General features: G+C 38.3%; 2 long non-coding RNA genes across 6 annotated transcripts in view; one reads left to right on the plus strand and one right to left on the minus strand.

The window, feature by feature from the left end:
* Window positions 1-26,989, plus strand: part of LOC111560502 — a 415,346-nt gene that overhangs the window by 7,603 nt on the left and 380,754 nt on the right. For all 3 annotated transcript variants that reach the window (XR_006598075.1, XR_006598077.1, XR_006598076.1), the window contains exon 2: window positions 22,317-22,419. This is a non-coding gene — a long non-coding RNA (uncharacterized LOC111560502). The remainder of the gene's footprint in view (window positions 1-22,316; window positions 22,420-26,989) is intronic.
* On the minus strand, window positions 911-25,966 carry LOC109499793. Of its 3 annotated transcripts, none has more exons than XR_006598080.1 (5): window positions 25,797-25,966; window positions 13,641-13,803; window positions 13,377-13,502; window positions 4,034-4,136; window positions 911-1,228 (listed from the first exon to the last, which is right to left on the minus strand). It is a non-coding gene; the product is annotated as an uncharacterized LOC109499793 (long non-coding RNA). The 3 variants fall into 3 exon arrangements; XR_006598079.1 differs by having other exon boundaries at window positions 4,083-4,136; window positions 25,797-25,965; XR_002157300.3 differs by having other exon boundaries at window positions 4,083-4,136; window positions 13,646-13,803; window positions 25,797-25,962.

Below are 26,989 nucleotides of genomic sequence, written 5' to 3' on the forward strand. Positions count from 1 at the left end.
TTTGAAAGTTGTTATAATTGTACTTTCTTAGCCTTAGAATTTCAGCGAGGCACAAATCTGAGAAGTACTGTAAGGTACCCAATATTCTGACTGAGGTACTAGGTCACTATTGCAAAAGAGATGGCCAAAATTTGCTTTTTATCAGCATTAGCTGAACATTTAATTTTAGTCTATGTATAAAGAAAAATTCACTAGGGGTTGGAGTTTCAAGAGTGAGGGTTTATTTAGAGACTACATGTGGAAATCTACAGTGTCTTCCCCCGCCGCCGCTCCCCTTTTTTTTCCCAAGGCAAGGGAGGTGAGCTTGAGAGAACCACTGTGAAAGGCTCACATGTAGCTCCTGGCATTTGAGGTACACAGGTCCCTGTCTTTGTGCTGACAAATATAAAGGCAAAAGGTTGGCTGGCATGGCTTGTGGTGGCAGGCAAAGAGAGAGTGCTGTGGAGGGAGTGAGCTGTACTACTAACTGTTGTGGGTAAACAGTAAATGGGTCCTGAGGAAGGGAGCCAGACCTGAGGTGTCTTGGGAGGAAGCTTGTTCAAGAGGACCGCCTAGAGGGCTCAGGTGATATCAACAGGAGGAGGCTGGAAGGCCAGTGGAAATCAGGGGTTAGGGGGCAGTCATCTACCGCTGCCAAGGGAACTTGGATCAAAACACTTCCTTGCTTAAAATACTTCAGTGGCCTCTAGCTATAGTTAGAGAGAAATCTAGACTCTTCACGTTTGTGATTTGACCCCTTCCTATGTCCACAGTCTTACCTTACACCACTCTCCACTTCTTTCTCAAATGATCAGCCACATGGACCTTCTTTAAGTTCTTTTCACATATTCTTTCCTGCCTCAAAATGTTAGTGCAAACTGCCTTATGCCAGAACTGTTTTTTTCCCCTCTTGCATTTTCTAGTCCTGCTGCTTTTCATCCTTGACATCTTAGCTAAAACCTCTGTCCCTCATAGAGACTTCTGTTGACCCTTCATTTTAGCATAAATTTCTATAATAGCTTGAGTTGGGTAAAGCAGCAAATGACAGAAAAAAAACTCAGAATAACTGTGGCTTAACAAGAAAAATTATCTTTCCCTCTCACATGAGAGTCATAGAATCATTCTAGACCTGGTGGTGTAGCATAGTAGCAGGATCTCAGGAGCCTTGAATCTTGTGTCTCTATAACATGCAGCCTCTATTTAAAGTTCACCTTTTAGTCCATGAAATCTGTTCTTGTTACAGCCAGCACTTGTATATTCCAGTTGGCAGGAAGGAGAAAAAGGGAAAAGGGCATGTAAGCCTCTAAATTCAATCCCAGGAGTTGCTCATACTGCATACACTTATATGGATTGCATCCGTATTGGATGGATTGGAAACCATAATGTCCATACTCAAATGGGCCTAGGCATTTCACCCAGCTTGTGACCCACTTCAGTATTTCATTGTTCTTGGTTTAGCTGTGTCACATCTCGCTACAAGTTAGGCAAGCCGGGAAAGACAATCTTTATTCTAGCTAAAGTTAGTGGATAGGCTAATATGAATATAAGAGACAACTAGCAGTTGCCCCCGCTAATAACCATCAGTTTTATTTTCTCACAGCACCAAGATATAGAGGCTAAAACATTTCCCCCTCATAGAAGCATTCTTTGATGATTCAATCTAAAGTAAATTTGGGGGCACCTGGGTGGCTCAGTCGGTTAAGTTCTGATTCTGATTTCGGCTCAGATCATGATCTCCCGGTTCATGGGTCCGGGCCCCACACTGGGCTCCACCCTAGCAGTGCAGAACCTGCTTGGATTCTCTTTCTCTCCTCTCTCTCTCAAAAAAAAAAAAAAAATAAGCCTAAGAAAACATAAAGTAAATTTATATAATAATTTGGGTTGGGTTCAGCTACAAGTGACAGAAATTCAGCATATAAGTGGCTTAACAAGAAAACAGTTTAATCCTTTCTCACATGAAAGCCGTGTATTTATTCTAGGGTTTGCATAGTGTTATACAGTGTCTAGAAAGGGAATGAGTTACATTTCATGTCATTCAGTTATGGTAGTTATATCAGTCAGCAAACTGCTGTTTTTCTAAGTTTTGGAACTCAGACATACCTATTAGTTAACATATTGTCTATGGCTGCTTTCTTCTGACAACTTCAGAGTTGAGGGTTGCAACTAAGAATGTATGGTCCACAAAGCCTAAACTGTTTAATATTTGGCCCTTTATAGTAAAAAAAGTTGCCAACCCCTGAGTGATATTAATAGGTTTGTTGCATAATGTCTATTTAAAGGCATCAATTTCCTTGGAGCTCTAAGATTTTCCCTCCGAAAGCTAGCAGTTATAAGTAAAAGTGTTTTCATATGTCCCTACAACACACTCTTCTGTAATTTTCTGTTTTCTATGGAAGGTGAATGAGATAAAGACTTTTCAATTATTTCACTTTGCATTTTTTTTTCTGGCTAATCTGTCTGATGCCACCCTTCTAAGACTCAAAGAGTTCCAGAGCAGAAAAGTACTTTAGAGTCAGTGTATGGGACACAATAAAAGACTTATTTCCCTAGCTGCCAAAGTGCTGCTGCTAGTTCTGGGCTGTTGGCCCTTTTAAAAATTGCTTTGAGTTCTGAAAGAACAAGAGCCTGCTTGCCCAAATTGGTGCATCTGATATCCAATGGCAGTGGCATGGACGTATAAATGCCCAGTCTTCCTTTCTCCTGCCCTAACTTGGGATAACTATGAAGGGTTATCTCAGCTTCAGAGAAACCAGCAGTTGGCTGAGGCCTCGTGGAGATTACACTGCAACTCAGCATCTCCCTCTGCCCTGTGCTATTTTTTCCCCTTCCTTCCACCAGTGGTCGTTCCCAATATTACTCCCTAATAAATTTCCTACATACTAATCTCTACGCTAATTCCTGCTTTTTAGGATGCCAAATCTGGATTTTCCAAGGCACAGATTTGGGAAAGGGGAGAGCCAGAACTTTTGGCTCCACAGGTCAGTTTCCTACCACATAATATGCGTAACCTCTGGGGCACCTGTGTGGCTCAGTTGGTTGAGTGTCCAGCTCTTGATTTGGGCTCAGGTCATGATCTTAGCTAGGGTCCTGGGATTGAGCCCCACGTTGGGCTGTGTGCTGAGTGTGGAGCCTGCTTAAGATTCTCTCTTTTTCCTGCCCCTTTCCTGCTTGCATACTCTCTCACACTTTCTCTCTAAAATAAACAAAAAGAAGAAGAAAGCTCTAATTACTGTTTAACCCCTTGAGCTTCTGTAAGAAGCAAAGACTTAAAGAATCTATGAAATACTATAGCCTCCTCTTAATGTTTTATTATTATAATGTCAAGAGGCTATGTCAATTAAGCATCACTGGAATCTGTCCACTGGGTTATAGAATAGGGTGGAGTAGAGATCATTGTTTAAAGGAGAGTTTATGGATCAGCATTCCTGAATTTTCCAGCTATATAATCTTGGATATATTTCTTAAACTCTCTGAGCATCAGGTTTGTTTCTGAGAATTGGAAGACAGTGGTACTTATTAGAGGCATAGAGGACCTTCTTATTCTGTACTTTAGTTCCTCCAACAAGTAACATTCATTCTACTTCATTTCATTCTACTCCAGAAGAATTACTGACAGTTCTAAAATATTTCCATCACTATGATATATTTTTTTTAATGTTTATTTATTTTTGAGAGAGGGAGAGAGATAGAGCACGAGTGGGGGAGGGGCAAAGAGAGAGGGAGACACAGACTACAAAGCAGGCTCCAGGCTCTGAGCTGTCAGCACAGAGCCTAATGTGGGGCTCGAACACACGAATGGTGAAATCATGACCTGAGCTGAAGTCAGACTCCCAACTGACTGAGCCAACCACGCGCCCCACTATGATATTGTAAAAAGCATGAAAAGTCATGGTTCCCACCCTCAAGAGATCTCTAATTCTATCAGAGAGACAAAATTTGAAATATAAAAAGATATATAAAGCAGAAACCAAGTCCAAATGGTATGGAATGGGAGGCATGTTAGGCAATGAGGACTGAGATAGATTTAATATAGGCAAAATTTCCATGCCATCACCTTATAATTGTTCCCTGACGGATCTGTAGGTCAAAGGAAGCAGAATTACCATTTTTCAGGTTACAAGGATAGAAGGAACTGTCCTATTCCATTCTCTGCAGTTCTAAGTAGAAGAAAAGTCATCAATGAAACATTAAACATTAATATAACAAAATATTAGAAATTTTACTTTGCATACAGTAAAATTTATATTTTGTTCAATTTTATGAGTTTTGAAAATATCAGAGTTGTGTAATCACTTTCAAAATTAATACACAAATAGTTCCATCACTCCCACCCAAATTCCCTTATACAAACACTGCAGTCGAACCTTCTCGCTTTTCCCAGTTTTTGACAACTTCTGATCTCTTCTCTGTCCCTGTATATTTGCTGTTTCTATAATGTCACATAAATGAAATTACACAGTATGCAGCCTTTAACTATGGCTTATTTTACTTGACATAATGTATTTGGGGTACATCCATATTGTATGTATCATTAGTTTGGTTTCTTTGGGGGTGGTTTCCACTTTTTGGGTATTATGAATATAATGTTATGAAGATTTATGAACAGGTTTTCTTGTGCTTTCATTTTTCCTGAGTGAAAATAGAGTGGAAATAGAATTGCTGGATTCCTGGGTAAATTTATGGTTAACCATTTTAAGAAACTGAAAACTATTTCCCAAAGTGCCTGCACCGTGTTATATTTCTACCATCAACATATAAAGGTTCCAGTTTTCGGGTACTTGGGTTGCTCAGTTGGTTGAATGTCCAACTTGTGGTTTCAGCTGAGGCCATGACATCATGGTTTGTGGGTTGGAGAGCTGAGCTGGGCTTCATGCTGACAGTGCAGAGCCTGCTTGGGATTCCCTCTCTCCCTGTCTCTCTGCCCCTCCGCCCCCACAAATAAATAAATGAATGTAAAAAAAGAAAGGTTCCAGTTTTTCCATATCCTTGTCAACATTGTTATTGTCATCTTCTTTATTATAGCCACTTTTGTGTGTATGAAGTAGTTTTCATTGGCATTTCTCTAATGACTAATGATTTGAGACATTGTTTCATGTCCTTATTGGCCATTTGTATATGTTACATGATGAAATGTTTTATATATATGATTTGTAATTATTTTCTCCCAGTGTGTGGCTTGTCTTTTTCTTTTTTTTAATGTTTATTTATCTTTGAGAGAGACAGAGACAGAATGCGAGTGGTTAGGGGCAGAGAGAGAGGGAGACACAGAAGCAGAAGCAGGCTCCAGGCTCTGAGCTGTCAGCACAGAGCCCAACGTGGGGCTTGAACTCACGAGCTGTGAGATCATGACCTGAGCCGAAGTTGGACGCTCAACCGACCGAGCCACCCAGGTGCCCCTCTATTGTTTTTCTTTGTTCAACTTTTATTAATTTCTGTTCTTCTTCTTATTTATTTACTTCTGTTTGCTTTGGTTGTAATTTTCTCTCTAGTTTAACATGGAAGCTTAGATTATTGATTTGAAAACTTATTTTCTAATAAAAGCATTTTAGTGCTATTAATTTCCCTGTAAGCAATGCTTTAGCTACATTTCACAAATTTTGATATGCTGTATTTTCATTTTTACCTAGTTAAAAATATTTTCCAGTTTCTCTTGAGACTTTCTCTTTGACCTATGGGTTATTTTGTAGTGTGTTGCTTGATTTCCAAATTCTTGGGACTTTTCCAGGTATTTCTCTTCTTGATTTCTTGTTTAATTTCATTGTGGTCAGAAAGCATATTTATATTATTTCAATCCTTTCATATTTGTTAATGTTTGTTTTGTTACTCAAAATATGGCCTATGTTGATGAATATTTCTTATACATTTGAAAATATGTATTCTGCTATTTTGGTCTAGCTGGTTGTTTTTTTTTGTTTGTTTTTGTTTTTGTTTTTTGTTTTTGGCTGTTATTCCACTTGCTCTACTGATAACTGAGAGAGGAGTGTTGAAATGTCCAAGTATAAATGAGAATTTATTTATATCTCCTTTCATTTGTATCATTTTTTGTTTCAGGTATTTCAAAGCTCTGTTAAGTTCATTTACATTTAGGATCCCATGTCTTCTTAGTGAATCGTCCTTTTTATTATGATAAATGTCCTAGTTTATTCCTTATAATTTTCCTTGTTTCATAGTCTGCTTTGTCTGATATTAATATGGCCATTCCAGATTTCTTATTAGTATTTGCATGGAATATCTTTTATAATGATCTTACTTTTAATATTCTTATATCATTGTATTCAAAGAAAACATATTTATATTATTTATGGGTTTCTTACAAAAAGTGGTTTGGTTTACTAACAGCATATAATTGGGCTTTGTTTTTTCATCCAACCTGGCAAAGCTGTTTTTTTATTGATATGTTTAGATAATTATGATTTAATTTAATATGGCTATATTCAGGTTTACTCTTACTATGTTTCTGCTTCCCCCCCCCCCCGAGCTTTATTTTTGTTTTTTCCATGTTCCCTCTTTTTTGTATTTTTTTTTTTCATTATTTGACTGTTTTTTAGTATTCTATTTTATCTATTAGCTTGTTGGCTATATCGCTTTGTAGTATACTTGTAGTAATTTCTCTAGGGATCACAATATGTACATTTAATCTTTCAGAATATAATAAGAGTTAATATTTACTAACTTCAAGTAAAATGTGAAGGCCTTACCACAGTACAGGTTTCTTTACTTTCTTCCTTTTATGTTACAGTTCTCATATGAATTGCACTACAGATGTTGAAAAATTACCCTGGCAAAATTATGATTTTTTTTTTTATTTCAAGAGTCATCAATATTTTCAAACACTTAGGATTTAAATATTTCTTTTAATATTTCTTTTAGAGTAAGACTGCTGCAAGTAAATTAAGCACTTGGCTATTCTTATACACTTCTGTACGTGTGTTTACAAACACTTGTATGTTAATGCAAGTCTATTGGAAGTGAATGTTCAGTTTCCCTTCATCTGATCTGTGGGGAAATAGGTTTTACTTACATAAATCGTTTGGAAAAAAGCTTAGGGCAGAAAGCCACCACATGGGGTGAAAGTGCCTGAGGTTAGGTAGCAAGTTATTGTAATGGGATCACGAGTAAAATTACTTTCCATCTGATGCCGGTGTATTATTGTACTTTGATCACAAATTCCACTTGCCCCCCAGACCCTTTGCTTATTACACAAGTTAATGATTACTGTTTGATTGTTTTCTCCATGTTCACATGTGTAAGATCTTGTTGTCTTCACATTCACCATGTGGGTAATCTTGTGCTTTCTTCACATTTACCACATGGGTAATATCTTATGAGCTCAATAAATATGGAGATGAAATCCCTGTTTGGGGCTCTCGTCTCCTCCTGGACATTAGCCTGTCTTGAATTCAATTCTTTTTTTTTTTTAATATGAAATTTATAGTCAAATTGGTTTCCATACAACACCCAGTGCTCATCCCAACAGGTGCCCTCCTCAATACCCATCACCCACCCTCCCCTCCCTCCCATCACCCATCACCCCTCAGTTTATTCTCAGTTTTTAAGAGTCTCTTATGGTTTGCCTCCCTCCCTCTCTAACTTTTTTTTTTCTCCTTCCCCTCCCCCATGGTCTTCTGTTAAGTTTCTCAGGATCTACATAAGAGTGAAAACATGGTATCTGTCTTTCTATGTATGACTTATTTCACTTAGCGTAACACTCTCCAGTTCATCCACATTGCTACAAAAGGCCATATTTCATTCTTTCTCACTGCCAAGTAGTATTCCACTGTGTATATAAACAACAATATCTTTATCCATTCATCAGTTGATGGACATTTAGGCTCTTTCCACAATTTGCCTATTGTTGAAAGTGCTGCTATAAACATTGGGGTACACGTGCCCCTATGCATCATCACTCCTGTATCCCTTGGGTAAATTCCTAGCAGTGCTATTGCTGGGTCATAGGGTAGATCTATTTTTAATTTTTTGAGGCACCTCCACACTGTTTTCCAGAGTGGCTGCACCAGTTTGCATTCCCACCAGCAGTGCAAGAGGGTTCCCATTTCTCCACATCCTCTCCAGCATCTATATTCTCTTGATTTGTTCATTTTAGCCACTCTGGCTGGTGTGAGGTGATATCTGAGTGTGGTTTTGATTTGTATTTCCCTGATGAGGAGTGACATTGAGCATCTTTTCATGTGCCTGTTGGCCATCTGGATGTCTTCTTTAGAGAAGTGTCTATTCATGTTTTCTGCCCATTTCTTCACTGGTTATTTGTTTTTCGGGTGTGGAGTTTGGTGAGTTCTCTATAGATTTTGGATACTAGCCCTTTGTCTGATATGTCATTTGCAAATATCTTTTCCCATTCTGTCAGTTGCCTTTTATTTTTGCTGATTTTTTTCCTTTGCAATGCAGAAGCTTTTTATCTTCACGAGGTCCCAATAGTTCATTTTTGCTTTTAATTCCCTTGCCTTTGGAGATGTGTCAAGTAAGAAATTGCTGCGGCTGAGGTCAGAGAGGTTTTTTCCTGCTTTCTCCTCTAGGGTTTTGATGGTTTCCTGTGTCACATTCAGGTCCTTCATCCATTTTGAGTTTATTTTTGTGAATGGTGTAAGAAAGTTTCAATCTTCTACATGTTGCTGTCCAGTTCTCCCAGCACCATTTGTTAAAGAGACTGTCTTTTTTCCATTGGATATTCTTTCCTGCTTTGTCAAAGGTTAGTTGGCCATACTTTTGTGGGTCTAATTCTCGAGTCTCTATTCTAATTTTTTTTTCAACTTTTTTATTTATTTTTGGGACAGAGAGAGACAGAGCATGAACGGGGGAGGGGCAGAGAGAGAAGGAGACACAGAATCGGAAACAGGCTCCAGGCTCTGAGCCATCAGCCCAGAGCCTGACGCAGGGCTCGAACTCACGGACCGCGAGATCGTGACCTGGCTGAAGTCGGACGCTTAACTGACTGCGCCACCCAGGCGCCCCGAGTCTCTATTCTATTCCATTGGTCTATGTATCTGTTTTTGTGCCAAAACCATGCTGTCTTGATTTTTACAACTTTGTAGTAGAAGCTAAAGCCTGGGATTGTGATGCCTCCCGCTTTGGTCTTCTTCTTCAGTATTACTTTGGCTATTTGGGGTCTTTTATGGTTCCATACAAATTTTAGGATTGCTTGTTCTAGCTTCGAGAAGAATGCTGGTGCAATTTTTATTGAGATTGCGTTGAATGTGTAGATTGCTTTGGGTAGTATTGACATTTTAATGATATTTATTCTTCCAGTCCATGAGCACAGAGTGTTTTTCCATTTCTTTGTATCTTCTTCAATTTCCTTCATAAGCTTTCTATGGTTTTCAGCATACAGATCTTTTACATCTTTGGTTAGGTTTATTCCTAGGTATTTTATGATTCTTGGTGCAATTGTGAATGGGATCAGTTTCTTTATTTGTCTTTCTGTTGCTTCATTATTAGTGTATAAGAATGCAACTGATTTCTGTACATTAATTTTGTATCCTGCGACTTTGCTGAATTCATGTATCAGTTCTAGAAGACTTTTAGTGGAGTCTGTTGGGTTTTCCATGTATAATATCATGTCATCTGCAAAAAGTGAAAGCTTGACTTCATCTTTGCCGATTTTTATGCCTTTGATTTCCTTTTGTTGTCTGATTGCTGATGCTAGCACTTCTAACACTATGTTAAACAACAGCGGTGAGAGTGGGCATCCCTGTCGTGTTCCTGATCTCAGGGGTCTTGAATTCAATAGTACGTCCACTCTTTTGCCAGACAAGAGAGAACTCCAGACTCCTAGTCTGTGACACTGATCATGTCTTTATTCACCTTCATTCCTGAAGGGTAGCTTTAGACGATATAGTACTCTGGCTTGACAGTTCTTTTCTGTCAGAATTTTAAGGTTCATCATCTATTGTTTTCTGGCTTTGATGTTTTCTGACATGAAATCTGTAGTCATTTGAATAATTGTTCACTTATGTATAGTATGTCCATCTTCTCCTGTGGTTTAAGACTTTATTCTTTCTCTTTGGCTTCCAGAAGGTTTATTATGTTGTGTGTCGACAAATTTCCTTTAACTTTGTCCTCCTTGAGGTTTACTGGCCTTCTGGATTCTGAAAATATCTGTCTTTCACAAGATTTGGGACAGTTTTAGCCATTATTCTTTTAGATATATTTGTGTGTGTGTGTGTGTGTGTGTGTGTGTGTGTGTGTGTGCGTGCACGCATATTTCTGCATTAATCTCTTTCTTTTTTTTTTGAGGAAATTCAGTTACATGAATATTGGTGCTTTTGATATTGTCTTATAGGTATATAAGACTCTGCTAATCTTTTTAATCTCCTTCTATTATTCATATTGTACAGTTTTTATTGATTAAACTTCAGGTTCTTTGATTTTTTTTTCCCATTCTACTGTTGTACTCATTTTATGAACTTATTTCAGATATTGTATTTTTTGGTTCTAAAATTTCTATTTGATTCTTTTTTCATTTTGTAGTTTTCTACAGAGAACTTACATCATTCCATGTATTTCAAGAGTGTTCACTTATACCTCTTGGGTGGTTATACAGGCATATTGTGTTTTACCTCACTTCATAGGTACTACGTTTTTACAAATTGAAGGTTTGTGGCAACCCTGCATTGAGCAAGTCTCTCAGTGCCATTTTTTTTCCAACAGCATTTACTCACTTTGTGTCTCTGTGTCACATTTTAGTAATTCTTGTAATATCTCCAATTTTTTCATTATTGTTATATTTGTTATGGCAATCTATGATTGGTGATTTTTGATGTCACTGTTATAATTGTTTTGAGACATCACAAACCACACCCAGATAAGACCGTGAACTTAATAAATGTTGTGTGTGTTCTGACTGCTCCAACTGGCCATTCCCCTGTCTCTCTTCCTCTTGGCATGCCTCCCTATTCCCTGAGACACAGCAATATTGAAATTAGGTCAATTAATAATCCTACAATGGCCTCTAAGTGTTCAAGTAAAAGGAAGAGTTGCACACCTGTCACTTTATATCAAAAGCTAGAAAATATTAAGCTTAGTGAGGAAGGCATGCCAAAAGCTAGGATTGGCCAAAAGCTAGGCCCCTTGTACCAAACAGTTAACCAAGTTGTGCATACAAAGAAAAAGATCTTGAAGGAAATTAAATATGCTACTCCAGTGAACAACACATGAATGATTAGGAAGCAAATAACTTTATTGTTGATTTGGAAAAAGTTTCAGTGGCCTAGATGGAAGATCAAATCAGGTATAACATTTCCTTAAACAAAAGCCTAATCCAGAACAATTCCCTAATTCTCTTTAATTATTTGAAGCCTGAGACAGGCGAGGAAGCTGTAGAAGAAAAGTTTGAAGCTAGCAGAGATTCGTTCATGAGGTTTAAGGAAAGAAGTCATCTCTATAACATCAGCGTGTAAAAGGAAACAGCAAAAGCTGATGTAGAAGTTGCAGTAAGTTATCTAGAAGATCTTAAGATAATTAATGAAGGTGACCGTACAAAACAACAGATTTTCAATGTAGGTGAAACAGCCTTCTATTGGAAGAAGATGCCATCTAGGACTTTTACAGCTAGGAGGATAAATTACCACTTGGTTTCAAAGTTTCAAAGGACAAGTTGACTCTTACTAGGGGTTAATACAGCTGATGCATTAAACTGATGACTTTAAGTTGAAGCCAGTGTTCATTTGCCATTCTGAAAATCCTAGGGCCTTTGAGAATTATGCAACATCTATTTTGCTTGTGCTTTATAATGGAAAAACAAAGCCTGAATGACAGCCCATCTATTTACAATGTGGTTTACTGAATATTTTAAACCTACTGATGACACTTAACGCTCAGAAAAAAAGATTCCTTGCAAAATATATCATTGACAATGCACCTGGTCACCCAAGTGCTCTGATAGAGATGTATAGTATAGTGAGATTAATGTTACTTTTATGCTTGCTAACGCAACATCTACATCAACTCTGCAACCCATGGATCAAGTAGTAATTTTGACTTTCAAGTTGCTTATTATTTAAGAAATATATTTTGTAAGGCTCTAGCTGCCATAGATAATGATTCCTCTGATGGATCTGGGGAAAGTAAATTGAAAACCTTCTGGAAGGGATTCACCATTCTAGATGCCATTAAGAACATTCATGATTCATGGGAAGAGATCAAAATATCAACAACAACAGGAGTTTGTAAGAAGTTGATTCCAACTCTCATGGATGACTTTGAGGGGTCCAAGACTTCAGTGAAGGAAATAACTGTAGATGTGGTGGAAATAGCAAGTGAACTAAAATTGGAAGTGAAACCTGAAGATGTGACTGAATTGCTGAAATCTCATGATCAAACTTGAATGGATAAGGAATTGCTTCTTATGGATGAACAAAGACAGTAGTTTCTTGAGATGAAATTTACTCCTGGTGAAGATGCTATGAAGATGGTTGAAATGACAACAGAAGATTTAGAATATTACATAAGCTTAGTGGATAAAACAGTGACAGGGTTTGAGAGGATTAAACTTTTTGAAGAAAGTTCTTCTGTTGGTAAAATGCTATCAAACAGAATCACATACTACAGAGAAATCATTTGTGAAAGAAATAGTAAACCAATGAAGCAAACTGTATTGTTGTCTATTTTAAGAAATTGCCACAGCCACCCCAATCTTCAGCAACCATGATCAGCCAGCAGCCATCAACATGGAGGAAAGACCCTCCACCAGCAAGATTATAATTTACTAAAAGCTTAGATGGTGGTTAGCATTGTTAAAGTTTGATATGCACTGGGAAGCCTAAAAATTCATCTGACTCACTTTATTGCAATATTCGCTTTATTGCAGAGGTCTAAAACCAAACCCACAACATGTCTTAGGCATGGCTGAAATAGCTGCTTTAATGTCTTGTCTGGTAATTTTAATATCTGGTCATTGTAGAATCTGTTGATTATATTTTCCCTTGAAATTTGGTCAGATTTTCTGATTCTTTACATGTTTAGTAATTTTGGATCATATCCTTTACAATTTCATTTTTATATGATTTTGGAATTCTGCTAAAATACTTCAGATACTGTTTTGTTTTGTTTTAAGGGGAATCACTGTGTGTGTGTGTGTGTGTGTGTGTGTGTGTGTGTGTGTATGTGTTCGAGAAGCAATGGTTTAGTTAGGTTCAAACTGTTGAGTTTTGTGGGTGAATGTTCATTTTTCAAAGCATTTGTTATGCTGTTTGGGGTCTGCCCTTTGCATATGCCACCCAGGTTAGTTGAGGCTTGGCAGTGGGTTATACACATGTTCAGTTTTTAAAACCTTTGATTCACTTCTTTGGTTATGTTTCACATATGTACAATTTAGAGGGGAGTCTGAGACTTGTATTGATTCATACACAGCAGTAAATGATCTCCCCCAGCTCTGTCCTCACCAGGATTTCTCCATAGTCTGGCTCCAAGAGGCTCTTTTTCTGGTTCTTCTGGATAGAATGTAATACAGAGTTCTTTCAGATGAGGTCCTCTTGAACTGCCATGTAGTTCCATGTGATGAGGCTCCTCTGTGGAAAAAGCAATGGAAGGAAAGGGGGGGGGGAAGGAGAGACATTCCTCTCCCTGACACACTCTTTGCACAACAAAGGCATTTTTTCTTGGTTCTTCTAAGATGTGAAGTTTTACTTAAAGTTTTAGGTGCTCACCTTACCTCCACCATAACAATATAGCTTGTGATTATAGCTGGACTTGGGGAAAGGCTGAGAAGGGGCCTCTGCTGATCTTTTGCAAGAAAGATAGGTTTTCTTGAAATTTTGCTGTGCATGCTCACAATGGAGTTTCCCAATTCAGTCCACCCTTGGGTCAAAGCTTGGAGATAAAGGAAAAACAACAGGAATCTCATCATCACTACGTTGATCTTTAAATTTTGGCTTTCATCCCCAATATACCTGGTATTCTTTATGTTTCAGAATCCTGAGGTATTTTTTTGTTTGTTTTTTGTCCAGAGCTTTTAACTGCACATAGTGGGTAAAATGGGCTCTGGTGGACTTACTCTACTTTGGCCAGCACTGGACATAGCTGAACCTATTAAACATAATTTTCACAGTTGATAGAAGGATGCAGAGACCCTGCTGTGATAGGAAATAACCTGTTATTTAAATTCTGTCTCTTCATTAATTAAGTAGAGATAATGCCACCTTGCTGTTATTTTTTTGTTTAAGACATATTTTAAGTTATAGCTTCATGGGAGAATGAACTCATTTGTGTATTACAACAAAAGTTATGTGTGCAAGATTACATAGAGATCACACACTGCAATAGTTACTAGTTAACATTTGGAAAATGAGATGATGGAAGGCAGTTTGTTATTGTTTAACTCTATACATATTTGCATTTTTTGAGTATTAGAAATGACTAGGCCAAACTAAGGAGAGAAGAATAATCTTCCTGACCCTAAAACTTCTAGTCAGTGTTAGACTCCACAGATATCCCATTATTTACATCTGATTTCTTTAAAAATTTTTTAATGTTTATTTAAATTTGAGAGAGAGAGATAGAGCCTGAATGGGGGAAGGGGCAGAGAGAGAGGGAGACACAGAATCCAAAGCAGGCTCCAGACTCTGAGCTGTCAGCACGGAGCCTGACATGGGGCTCAAACCCATGAACTGTGATATCATGACCTGAGCTGAAGTCAGATTCTCAACCGACTGAGCCACCCAGGAGCCCCTTATATCTGATTTCTAACTGCAGTAGAAACCTTTGGTATTTGTCTGTTCGACTCATCACAACCTTCTTTCTTAAAGAATCTCAACTCCCCCTACTTCTGTCCCTCTCCTTTTCTTCCCAGAGGCCAGGTCACTGGCCCCAAAGTTTGGTAAAAGACCCTACCTCCCTGGCCAGCTAAAGGATTCTCTTTCCTGAGGATTTGTAGTGGGGACTGAAAAGGGCTAGCTTCTTCTGCCCTGTGCATTTGATCTGAGGTTATTCTGATTCAGGAACTGTTGTGGCACAACCACCTTCTACCACGTGCAGAAGTAAGTAGAGAAAGTGATACAGCAGAGAGGAGAGAAAGGAGCATGGAAAAATACAAATGAAAGACCATGTGGCCAGATAAGAGGAAGAGAATTAATTAAACATCATGAGAATGAGACTGAGAATAAATTAATGAATAAACAGAGAAATGCTGAGTTACTCCTAAAGGCTTTTTAATTTTCTAGTTCTGATACCTTTTGTAGTGTGTCAGTATTCTTCCCCTTTTATTCAGGGATGCAGTGATTACAATTATCCAATTGTCCTTAAACTGTCTTAATTAACTAAGACATTAGACTTCTCTCTCTACATAGGAAACCAACAACATCATGGGAAAACTGTGATTTAGTCATTTTGAAAAGATTTGCTTATTACTTTTTAAAAACATTTCTTTTAATATTTATATATATATATATTTATTTAATTTTTAGAGACAGAAAGAGCGAGGGAGGGGCAGAGAGAGAATGGGAGAGAAAGAATATCAACCAGGTTCCATGCTCAGCTTAATCCCATGAACCATGAGATCATGACCTGAGCTGAAATCAAGAGTCAGACACTTAGCCGACTGAGCCACCCAGGCACACCTTGCTTATAATTTTGAAAAGAAAGAGATGATTGAGACTGTACATATATGAAACAGTTCTAGGAAGGTAAAATCCGGTATACTAACACCCGATTTTATCTTTAATGGGGGGATAGCATGGAAAAAATACTATAGTAAAGATGGGGAGGGATGGGAGCATGTGGACCGATTAGGAAAAAATAATATCCCAAGGATTTTGGAATTAACAGTCTGCTCAGAAAAAAATTAGCTACATTTGTTTGTTCAGCAAATAGTTTTTGAGCAGCCACTGAATACCAAGTATTGTTATAAGTGCTGGAGATAGAGCAGTGAATAATGTGAGGCCTATTCACATGGTGCTTCTAGTGGAGGGTAGGTCTGGCAATGACAAACACACACACAATGCGTGAGGGCTATTAAAAACATAAACCGGGGTCAGAAGTTAGAGAATGCCTGGGCAAGTATGCTATTTTATATAGGAAGGCCCAGAGAAGCCTCGCTGATAAGTGGCATACATGTCACTGAGATCTGAGTGAAGTGAAGGAGCAAGCCAGGTTGATCTCTGGGGAGCATGTTAGGCATGTTTGAGCAAGAACAAGATTTCCCATAAGAAGTAAGAAAGGGAGAGAGTGGTAAATGATGAGACTAGGAGGAGGTGTGTAACGGGGAGGGCTGAATCCTGTTGGTTGTAAGAACTTTGGGTTTTACTGTGAGTGTTATAGGAAACCATTGGATGGTTTTGAGCAGAGGAGCAAAACAACCCAAGTCTTACCAAATCCCTCCAAATGCAGTGGGGAGAACAAACTTCTGTGCAGCAAGTTTGCAAGTGGGGAGACTGATAGTAGGCTCTTAGAATTCTCCAGGTGAGAGAATTTAGTTGCTTAGACTCAAGTGGAAGTGGTGAGATGTAGTCAAGATGCATTTGAAGGTGGGGCTGACAGGATTAGCGGATGGAACAGTTTTGAGTTGTGTGGGATAAGAGTTTCATGTTTTGCTTAAGTTTTTGGCTTAACAGCTGGGTGACTGGAGATGCCATTAAGTAAGATGAAGAGTCACAAACAAGATGAGCTCTATTTTAGGATGCCTATCTGTAGCTAACAATATGCCATTTGGAAGATACCAAACACCGTTATAAGACATACTTTAAATATATTAGTTCATTCACATCTCTGTGAGATAGATTAATAATATTATTGATTAATAATATCAGGAAACTGATGCACACAGAAGTTATATATCCCCTGCCCAACTAGTATAATGCAAAGTTAGGATCTGAACCTGGGGAGTTTAGTTCCAGAATCTGTTCACCTAGGTATCTAAATGGATATATTTAGCAGGCAGTTGGATATAACAATCTTCAGTTCAGGAAGTCAGGTATAAGTAGAGATCTACATTTAAGAGTTTTTAGCCTATGGAGGGTGTTTGGAGCCATGAAACTAGTTGAGATCATTTAGGGAAAGAGTATAGATAGGGAATAAGTTCAAGGGCTAAATACTGCAGCATTTCATCATATAGAGCTCAGGGATGAGAGAAAGCTCCAGTAAAGAATACAGAGGAATAGAATAGCCAGTGGAGTAGGAGAAAAACCAGTACAGTGTAGTATTTGTGAAGCCAGATGTAGAAAGTGTTTTAAGGAGGATGGTCAGCTCTGTCAAATACTACTGATGGCCTGAAAGAATTGGTCAGCAGATTTGGCAACATGAAGCTCATTGGTGACTAAAAGCATTTTCAGAGGAGAGAGGGGTGGATCAAGAGGGATGGAGGAGGTGATATGGAGATCCCAAGCCTGGATGATTTTGAGGAGTTTTTTTAAATGGTAGCATAAATAGGTTAGTTCTCTTTTTCTTCTCTTCTAGTGCCCCCCTACTCACTCCTTCAGACTATGACACTCCATCAGTGCCAAACTGGTGACTCCCAGAGAAATCATCTGTGAGGATGATTTGCTTTACAAAGCAAAGTCCTTGGAACCTTGTGACCAAAGTCCTTGTGACCAACAGCTAATCATACACTTGTTTTGATCTCTGCCTTTCTTTGGTTCATGGGCCACTTATCTACCCACACCTGGCCCTGCTAACCCAGGTGACTCCCTAACCACAACCTCTTAACCGCCTTCCCAAGCTCCCAAACTGGATCAGGTGTCTATTTTATGATTATAGCATCCTTCACTTTGCTTTATGGAACTTATAACAGTTTGTATTTATACTTAGTTGTGTTATTATTTTATTTATGTTCATCTTCTCTACTAAACTGTGCTAAGACTATGGGCTCTGGAGTTGGTAAGGTACAAATCCTGGTCACATATACTAGTGGGTGACTGTGGGCGAGAAACTTAACAACTTGGAGACACTATTTCAGCATCTGTAAAATTGGGGTTAAAGTAGCATTCACCTCATATAATTTTGTGAGGCTAATACAACATGTAAAGGTGCCTGACACTGAATAAATTTTAAAATCATTATGAACAACATATTAAAGTAGAAAATGCGTTTTTAAAAATATATCTCCAAAATAAGCCATGACTAATCCTTTTCACCTTTTCTCTTTCCTCTCTTCACCCCAGCTTGGCCTTACTGTGTTATATATTAACCACATTTCTTCTTTTACCTTTATTATACTTGAGGGCAAAAACCCATTATCTTATTGAATTTACCAACTGATACATTTTTTTTAATGGAAATGATATAAAATGTTAAAAGATATTCCATCCCCTCCCCCCACAATACAGAAGCTCCTTTCTTGTTTTTCTAGAATATCTACTAAATAAAAGGCACTAATTTGTTGTTCCATTACAAATCACCACTAAACCTAACATCTTAAGCCAGTGATTTATTATGGCTTTCTATGATTTTGTGGGTAAATTGGGCTCATTTCATTAGCTCTGGTTTAGTTTTTCTAATACTGTTGTGGGCCAAAGGAGGCTGGGGTTATAGTCATCTGTAGGCTTGAATGATCTGGATGACAAATGTGGTTTCCTCACTCACATGTTTGGATGCCTCAACTGGAGTGGATGGAGTAGCTTGAGGCTGGCTGGACACCCTCTTCTTTTTGCTTTGTCTCTGTCTCTGTCACTTTCTTTCAGTTTCTGTAGTTTGTAGCTCCAGCTTTTTAATAGTATAGAGATCTCAGTGTGTTCACACTTCTTACCCAATGGCCACTTGCCCCAGAATAAGTATTGCAAGAGACCCAGGTGGAAACTATAAGGCTTCTTAAGATGTATCCTCAGCAGTCATCACTTCTGCTGCACTCTAGTAGTCAAAAACCAGCCATAGGGCCAGCCCAGATTCAAGGGGAGGGGAATACTCAAGAGTATGAACTCTAAAAGCATGGTTCATTGGTGGTTATTTTTGAGGATGAGCTACTGTCATGAGCATATAAACATATACCATAAAGCCACAAAGCTCCTGCCTTTATGAGCTTATAATATAGCATAGGACAGGGTTTTTCTTTTTAACCTTGGCATTATTGACTTTTAAAATTTTATTTTATTAAAAATTTTTAAAATGTTTATTTATTTTTGAGAGGGGAGGAAGGGGCAGAGAGAGAGGGAGACAGAATTCCAAGCAGGCTCCAGGCTCTCAGTGGTCAGCACAGAGCCCAACCTGGGGCTCGAATTCAACGAACCAGGAGATCATGACCTGAGCTGAAGTTGAAAGCTTAACCAATTGAGCCACTCAGGCACCCACTGACTTTTTTAAAAGGAAATACATTTTATTTTTTAGAACAGTTTTGGATTTATGGAAACATCGCAAAGATAGCACCAAGAGTTCCCATTTACTCCACACCCAGTTTCCCATAATATTAACATCTTACATCAAGATGGTACATTTACTGCAATTAATAAAACCATTAATTAATCCATTAGTAATTAGAGTTCATATTCTATTCATTTTTTTTTTTTTTAGTTTTTACCTAAAGTCCTTTTTTTTTGTTCAAGGATCCCATCCATGATACCACATTACATACAGTGTTCCTATTGTTCCTAGCTCCTCTTGGCTATGGCAGTTTCTCAGACTTTACCTATTTTTAAAAAAAAAATTTTTTTTTCAACGTTTATTTATTTTGGGGACAGAGGGAGACAGAGCATGAACAGGGGAGGGGCAGAGAGAGAGGGAGACACAGAATCGGAAGCAGGCTCCAGGCTCTGAGCCATCAGCCCAGAGCCCGACGTGGGGCTCGAACTCACGGACCGCGAGATCGTGACCTGGCTGAAGTCCGACGCTTAACCGACTGCGCCACCCAGGCGCCCCCAGACTTTACCTATTTTTGATATCCTTGATAGCTTTGAGGAGTCTTGGTCAGATGTTTTGTTGAATATCCCTCTACTGGAATTTGTCTGATTTTTTTTAAATCATAATTTGGGGTTAGGGCATGTACATGATTAACATGACTTATCACTGTTGATAATAATATCAACACCCCCACTATGTAAGTTACTATGTGCAGCTCGCACTTAAGGAGTGAAGAGTTATGCTCCATATCCTTCAGGAAGGATTATCCACATAAATTATTTGGAATTCTTCAGCAAGAAAGGTTTGCTTCTTCTCCAGCTATTTATTTTTCAATAATTTTTTATTTCTGTATGGATTCATATATATTTATGTTATACTTTGGGTTATAGCCCAAACAGCTTTATGTATTTGTTGCTCAAAAAGTTACAACTTTAGTTATTGAGAGCTCTTTCAGATGGTTCCTGTATCCCTGTAACATACCCCCATAAACGTGTTCTTTGTTTTTGAACACTTCTTTCTGGCACTATAAGATGCTAGAGGTTCACCTAGTCTTTTTCCTACCCTGGACCTAGAATCAGCCTTTTGTCTAAGGATCCCTGGTTCCTTAGTTGTGCTTATTGTTACACTATTGACATCAGATAATTCTTTATTGTGGGGAGCTGTCCTGTGTATTCTAGCTTAACAGCATCCCTAGCCTCTCTGCGTATTAGATGCCAATAGCAACCCTCTTTCTCCAGTTGTGCAAATTAGTAATGTATCCAGACATTGTCAAATGTCCCCTAGGGGGCAAAATGGCCCCTGGTTGAGATCCACTAGCATAGCAACAGTCCTGCTGAAAATTACAATGATATAATGTAATGGAGAACAGTGGGAGCATTGCAGAAGAAGCTTCTGAGCCTGTTTACAGATGTGGAGGAAAGATTCACAGAAGAGGTGGCAGCCGAACTGAGAATTGATTTGCTATTTTTTGAGCAATTGTCGTGAGGCAGACAAAACGTAATGTTTTATTTTTATCATATAATCTTAAACTTAAAAATCAGGTATTTTACAGATGAAGAAGCCAAAGTTGAAAGAGACAGAGTAACTTGCTTAGAGTGCCTGAGATGGTCTTGGAGGACCCCATGAGCTCTGCGGATGCAGGGCTCTGAGGGTACTGACATCTGCTCCCACTACTCACATCAAGACTATGTTAACCACACCTTTGTTCATAAAACTGCAGTACCACCTCATTTTTAATTTTCCCCCATTCAGTTCTGAGTTCTTAAGAGCAGGAACCATGCAGTGTTTGTCTACAATGCTTGCCATGTTATAGGTGTTTGAGAACTGTTTGATGAGGGGGTGAACATTAGTTGATTCCACAAAATTCCCCACTGACAGATTACAGAATTAACTCTTCCTTCCTTCTGGTCCAATTGCTATCCTACCCGCACCTCTGGTGGAGAGCTCACTGCTGGGCACACCAGCTAACCTCCTGTAGTTTTTGGACACTCGGCCTCGTTGTTTTACCCTCAGCTATCCCAGAGGGAGTAGTTGGCTGGTGTTAGTGACATTGTAGACTGATTATAGCCAGTAGTATTTTGCCTTGGGTTAGAGTTGTAAAAGGTGTTCTCTAAGGAAAGCAAAACATGCCTCACAAGATGCAGAATGTATTGCTACTGGTTTCCACAAATAATGCCAATTATCTACTTTTAATTATTCCTTTGTCCCATATGATTCTTCTATTACTTAAGGACAGATTTTACACAGACCATGAAAGGTATTTTTTCTTTTTTTCTTCCTTTCAAATTCTTCACATTCTCATCGAAATTTCCTTTTTGTTGTTGTTGTTGTTGTTTGTTTTGTTTTGTTTTCAGAGAGGCAGGAGGTCTTCTTGTTTATCAAACAAAACCAGAGGGGAAAAATGCCTTGGTTTTTTTGTTCCTTTCTCTTTCCTACAACTTCTGGATCTGCTATTTGCAGATGCTATGAAATTTTAAGTCTATTGAATCAGAAGTTGCTCTTTCTGGTTTCAAGACTCCTTTTCTTCCTTCCCTTTGCTAAAATTCTGGTCTAATTAAAAAAACAGTAGATCATAGTTAAATAAAACTGTACCCAGGATAACCCTAATTTCCATATGCAGATTTATCTGCACTGACAGCCACCCCCCTTACACACACACTCTCGCTCTCTCATTCTCCTTTCCCTCCTCTCCATCTCCCTATTGCATTGTGTCTGACTGATTTTCAGAGCACCTTCGCTGTTTCCCCCTTCTCATTCCCTTTCTGTAAAATATCTAGACAGGAAGGAGGTGGCTGCAGAGGCTGAACAAACAATCTCATATTCTGCCTGCAATGTCATCGTTTCTTTCCCCCATTTTAGGGGGCTGAAGTTGCCCAGGAAGGGGATGCAGAGGAGCTGGAAAGGAAGGGGGGAGCTCTCCAGAGGCAGCTGCGGTCAGGGGCAGGGACTGCCGCCAGATGTGCCTGCCTCTCTGGGCTTTGATTCGAAAGGGGCAGCAGGAGGAAGTATTGGGAGACAAAAGCCCCGGTTTAAATGATCATTTTCTTTATTTAACATGGCAGCAGACACTCTCTGCGTAGGATCATCATGCCGAGCATAAACTGGACTTTCCCACTTGCCTGGCAGGAGTGAGACAGATCACTGTCTGCTAAATGAGCATCTGAGGTAAGACCCACTGTTACAGATACTTGCTTTTTTTCCTAAACAATTAATTTTCTTAAATATGTTTCAGCCTCAATCACAAACAGTATAGTGGGGGCAAATCTGTGTTAATCTGCATCTAAAGAGCCAAGAAAAAGCAGAGGTATAATATATTCAACTCAATTTGGGGAGATAGTTACTTTGTCAATTCTGTGTATGCTGTTTGTTTTTCAGGTAAAATATCTGGTTTAAGAATAGACTAGTGTCATCATAATCCACCACTAGTGATAATACTGGTGTTGAGACTCTTAAAAAAAACTTTGTAAAAAGACAGTGAGCTACAGATGCATGTGCTGTATTTTTAGCTCACATACAAATATTAGAAGTCTTATTAAAATGATAGGGTTTTTTTTTTTAGCAGAGGAGGAATGAATGCTGCATAATTAAGTACAGTATTTAATTTGGCTGTTGTGAAGCAAAAGAATAAGGTAATAATTTTTATTGTACTAATCAGTCTCAAGATGTTCTCTGTGTTAATTGGGTTAAAAAAATTGCAGTACTTATTAGAAATTCTAATTTCACAATGCAGCACTGACAATAAGCTCAGCCAGTGAATTATTCACATCTTTAATTTGCTCACTTAATGACAGTGTTCTGTAATCAGAGTGCAGAGACTGCTGCCTATGCATTATGTATGATGCTCAGGACTTAAATGCAGGACATTATGAAGCTCTCAGTGGTTCAGTAATTAGTTTTCCACAAGACAGGATTTAGATATTCACAGATAAAAGTCCACAGTTGGATAATGCTAAGGTTGCAACACAAAATAACAAAGGAAAGGAAGCTCAAAGTTTAGACTGAAACTTTGTCTCTCCGGCCTTGTCCACTGTGGAAACAGAATCATGCCACCTGAAATAGTTGCCTAGCTCTGATCACATGTTTGAAAACTGTTTTTGAACAAAGTTGTAGCAGGCGAGGCATTTGAACAATTTCAGTGGACCAGAGGGGAAAGATAAAACCTTTTTAATTAGTGTTCACAGAAGCCCTGCAATATATCCTCCTAATAAGTCTGTAGTATGCATAGCAGGCATTCTCAGTGTGCTTTGTAACTTAGTTAGTGCAAATGCAAATCAGGTTACAGTGGTGTTTGGCTGTAATTGTGTTTGTAAAAGGGTTACATGCCCAAATGGAGATTGAGCTTGCTCATGGTTTTGTTCCAGTTGCTTCTGAGGGAAGGTTTGAAAATCAAATGAGATATTAAGTGAATCTGGACATGAAAGGAAGTAGATCTGAATTGTCAGTGCAACTTTGGGATTTCTTCCACTTGTCGGTTTAGAGTTGTCAGTTTTTCTTTAATGATTCTAGGATTGTTCTGTCATGAGTGATATAACCCTGAGACTACCCAGAACTGCTAGCAATACTTTAAAAATGTATACTAACTTTGGGAAAACATTTCACAGTATTAATTCTAAAGTTTAATAGCCAGATTGGAAACTTTACAGTGATTTAAACAACAACAACAAAACAAACAAACAAACAAACAAGCAAACAAAAAACATGTTGCCTGGTAGACTTTATGGGGATTTTTGAGGATTTAAACATTAATATTTATTAATAATATCTCACTGCTTTACCATTTGTTTGTCTAAGATTTGTGCTCATTTCCAAAACCCAAGTGTCAAGATCCTTAATCAAATTTGGCATTTTAAATAGAAATGCAGAGTAATACTTTAAAACTGCTTTTTATAGCTTAGAACATTTTTTTAAGGAAACTTGAGTTAAGATATCTATAGGCAAATGTAATGTTTAGGGAAGGAATGAACTAGCGAAATAAAAAGAAAGTACATTCCACCTTAATTTGAAAAATTCCAAATTAAAAAAAAAATTAAGTCACACCTCCAAATTTGACTTCTACTTTCTAGAACTGAAAAGCTACTTTAACAAAATAAAGATGTTTTTCACATATGTTTAGGAAGCTGTTGCCTTTGTCACACTTCAAACATGGTTTTTGGGAAAGTACACTTGGTTAGGGGATGAATTAGGATATTGTATAGTTGAGGAAGTGACCTGACTTGACTTGGATCCAGTATAATATGTGGCAATCAGTTGGTAGCAGTGGTGCTTTTAGTAGCTTAAAGAAATACTGGGAATTAGGAAACTTGAAATTGAGCACCTAAATTGATTTTCCATTTCCTTATCTGTCAGACCGGAATAACAAACTTTTCTAAGATTTAGAAAAAAAAAAAAAACAACAAAAAAACAACTGCCACGTTATTATGGGGAGAAATGAGGTAGAGGAGTGAAAGTTTTTTGAAAACTTAAAAGCACTAGATAAAAATATGAAAGCTATTTTAAGGATTAACAAAAACCAAAATGTGTGCCTTTGAATCTGTATTGTTTATTATGGAAGAGATTCTTATCCAGATTTGCAACACTCTGTAATGTAAAAATGTCAAAATATTGTCAAGTAAATAAATTTAAATTCAATTTAATGAAAATAAGCCATGAAAAAAATGCCCTTCTTAGGTGTTTGGGGGAGAACAAGAAAGCCTTGAGATTCCATGAACATCAGTTTGGTGTCATCACTCCAAAAAGGTTGGCAATCATCTTGCATTGGACGTTTCTTTCACTTATCACTGAAGAGACACATATTAATACTGTAACAAGTCTTATGCTTGGAATATCTGCCAGTTATCAAGATTTTGGCCATTCTTCTCATTAGATCATGAGTCAGAATGAGATAATTTCCACCACTGGAATTTTGGAGCTCTTTTTCTCACCAAAAATGGTCAATATATCAACCAATCAATAATTGATTATCTGTTAATTTTTCTTTGGCTGTCTATTGAGCACTTATAATGCTATCAAAACTAACATGCTATCTTGCCCTCATTCTTATGAGGTCGTTGTCTCCTTATTCTAGATGAGAGACTGAAGCACAAAGAAATTAAGTATTTTGACAATACCACATAGCTGCTGAGTAGTAGCATTAGAATTGAACCAGATCCAAGTCCTGATGTTGCAACCAATAGACTACATTGTCAGTTCCCAAGGTCCTGTGCTCTGTGCTGAGATAAAGGAATTGATTGAGATTCCTGCCCTCACATTGCTCACAGTGGTAATATTTGAGTTTCTTCCACCTGCTCCTTGTGGGTCAAGACTTGCTACTCACAGTGTGGGCTACGACAGCATTGGCATTGTTTGCAACCAGGGTTGGGTGCTTTACTAACTTTGATGTGACTTTTAAATCAACTGGGGATCTGGTTAAAATCCGATTCTGATTCAGTAGGTCAGGGATGGGGCCCAAGATGCTTTTCTAACAGGTTTCCAGGTGATGCAATGTTGCTGTTTCATGAGGTGTCCATTTGGTGAGTTCTAGAATTACAGTAGTGCCCTCTTACCTGTGCTTTCCTTCCTGCAGTTACCTGCAGTTATCTGTTATCAACCATGGTCTGGAATCAGATGATCCTCCTGACCAGTTGTCAGAAGGTCAATAGTTGCTTAACACTACGTCACAATGCCTACATAATTCACTGCACTTTATCGCATCACATAGGCATTGTATCATCTTACGTCATCACAAGGAGAAGGGTGAGTACAGTGCAACAAGATATTTAAAGAGAGAGAGAGAGAAGACATTCACATAACTTTTATTATAGTATTTTGTTACAGTTGTTTTAGTTTATTAGTTATTGTTGTTAATCTCTTACTATGCTTAAATTGGAAATTAAACTGTATCATAGGTATGTATAGGAAAAAACATGATATATGTAGTGTTTGGTACTATCTGTGGTTTCAGGCATTCTCTGAGGGTCTTAGAACACATCCCCTGTGGAGAAGGGGGGACTGCTGTGTCTTATTTCCCCCATGTTTGGTATCCAGGGAAGGTCCAGTGCATCTACTGAATTCCTTACTGAATTCCACTCTTCCAATTCTGATTTTTTTTGGGGGGGGTCCATACAGAAAAGCTTCTACCTTGGTTTCCTGACTTTGCTCTCTGGTGCCCTAAGTCTCGGCCTATATAGCCGTGGCCCTGGCTACCAGTTTAGCTCTGGCAGAGATCTCCTATGGGTCTGATTCCACACGCCCAATTACTAGCATTGGCTGTTCCATCTTAATAGTGCCATCAGCCTGGTTGAGGATCTTCATTCCCATGTCTGCATCAGAATCAGCTGTGAGGCTTATTGAAAACTTGCAAGTAGGGGTGCCTGGGTGGCTTAGTTGGTTAAGCATCTGACTTCAGCTCAGGTTATGATCTCATGGTTTATGAGTTAGAGACCCATGTCAGTCTCTCTGCTGACTGCGCAGAGCCTACTTTGGATCCACTGCCCCCTCTCTCTCTACGTCTTCCCTACTTACACTATCTCTCTGTGTCTCTCAAAATAAATGAATAAACTTAAAAAGAAAAAAAAAACTTGCAAACTCTCTCAGTAGCACTACCATAGATTTGATTTATTAGTAAGCTTGGGGTGGGTCTTAGGAACTTTTTTTATCTTTTCTAAAACTTCATCGTTGATCCTGATGGGCAGCCCATGCTGAAAACCACTTTCTTTCTTTCCTTTTTTTTAAACTTAAAAAAAAAAATGTTTATTTT

This window comes from Felis catus, chromosome B2 (genome assembly GCF_018350175.1).
Source record: "Felis catus isolate Fca126 chromosome B2, F.catus_Fca126_mat1.0, whole genome shotgun sequence".
NCBI classification, from domain to species: Eukaryota; Metazoa; Chordata; class Mammalia; order Carnivora; family Felidae; genus Felis; species Felis catus.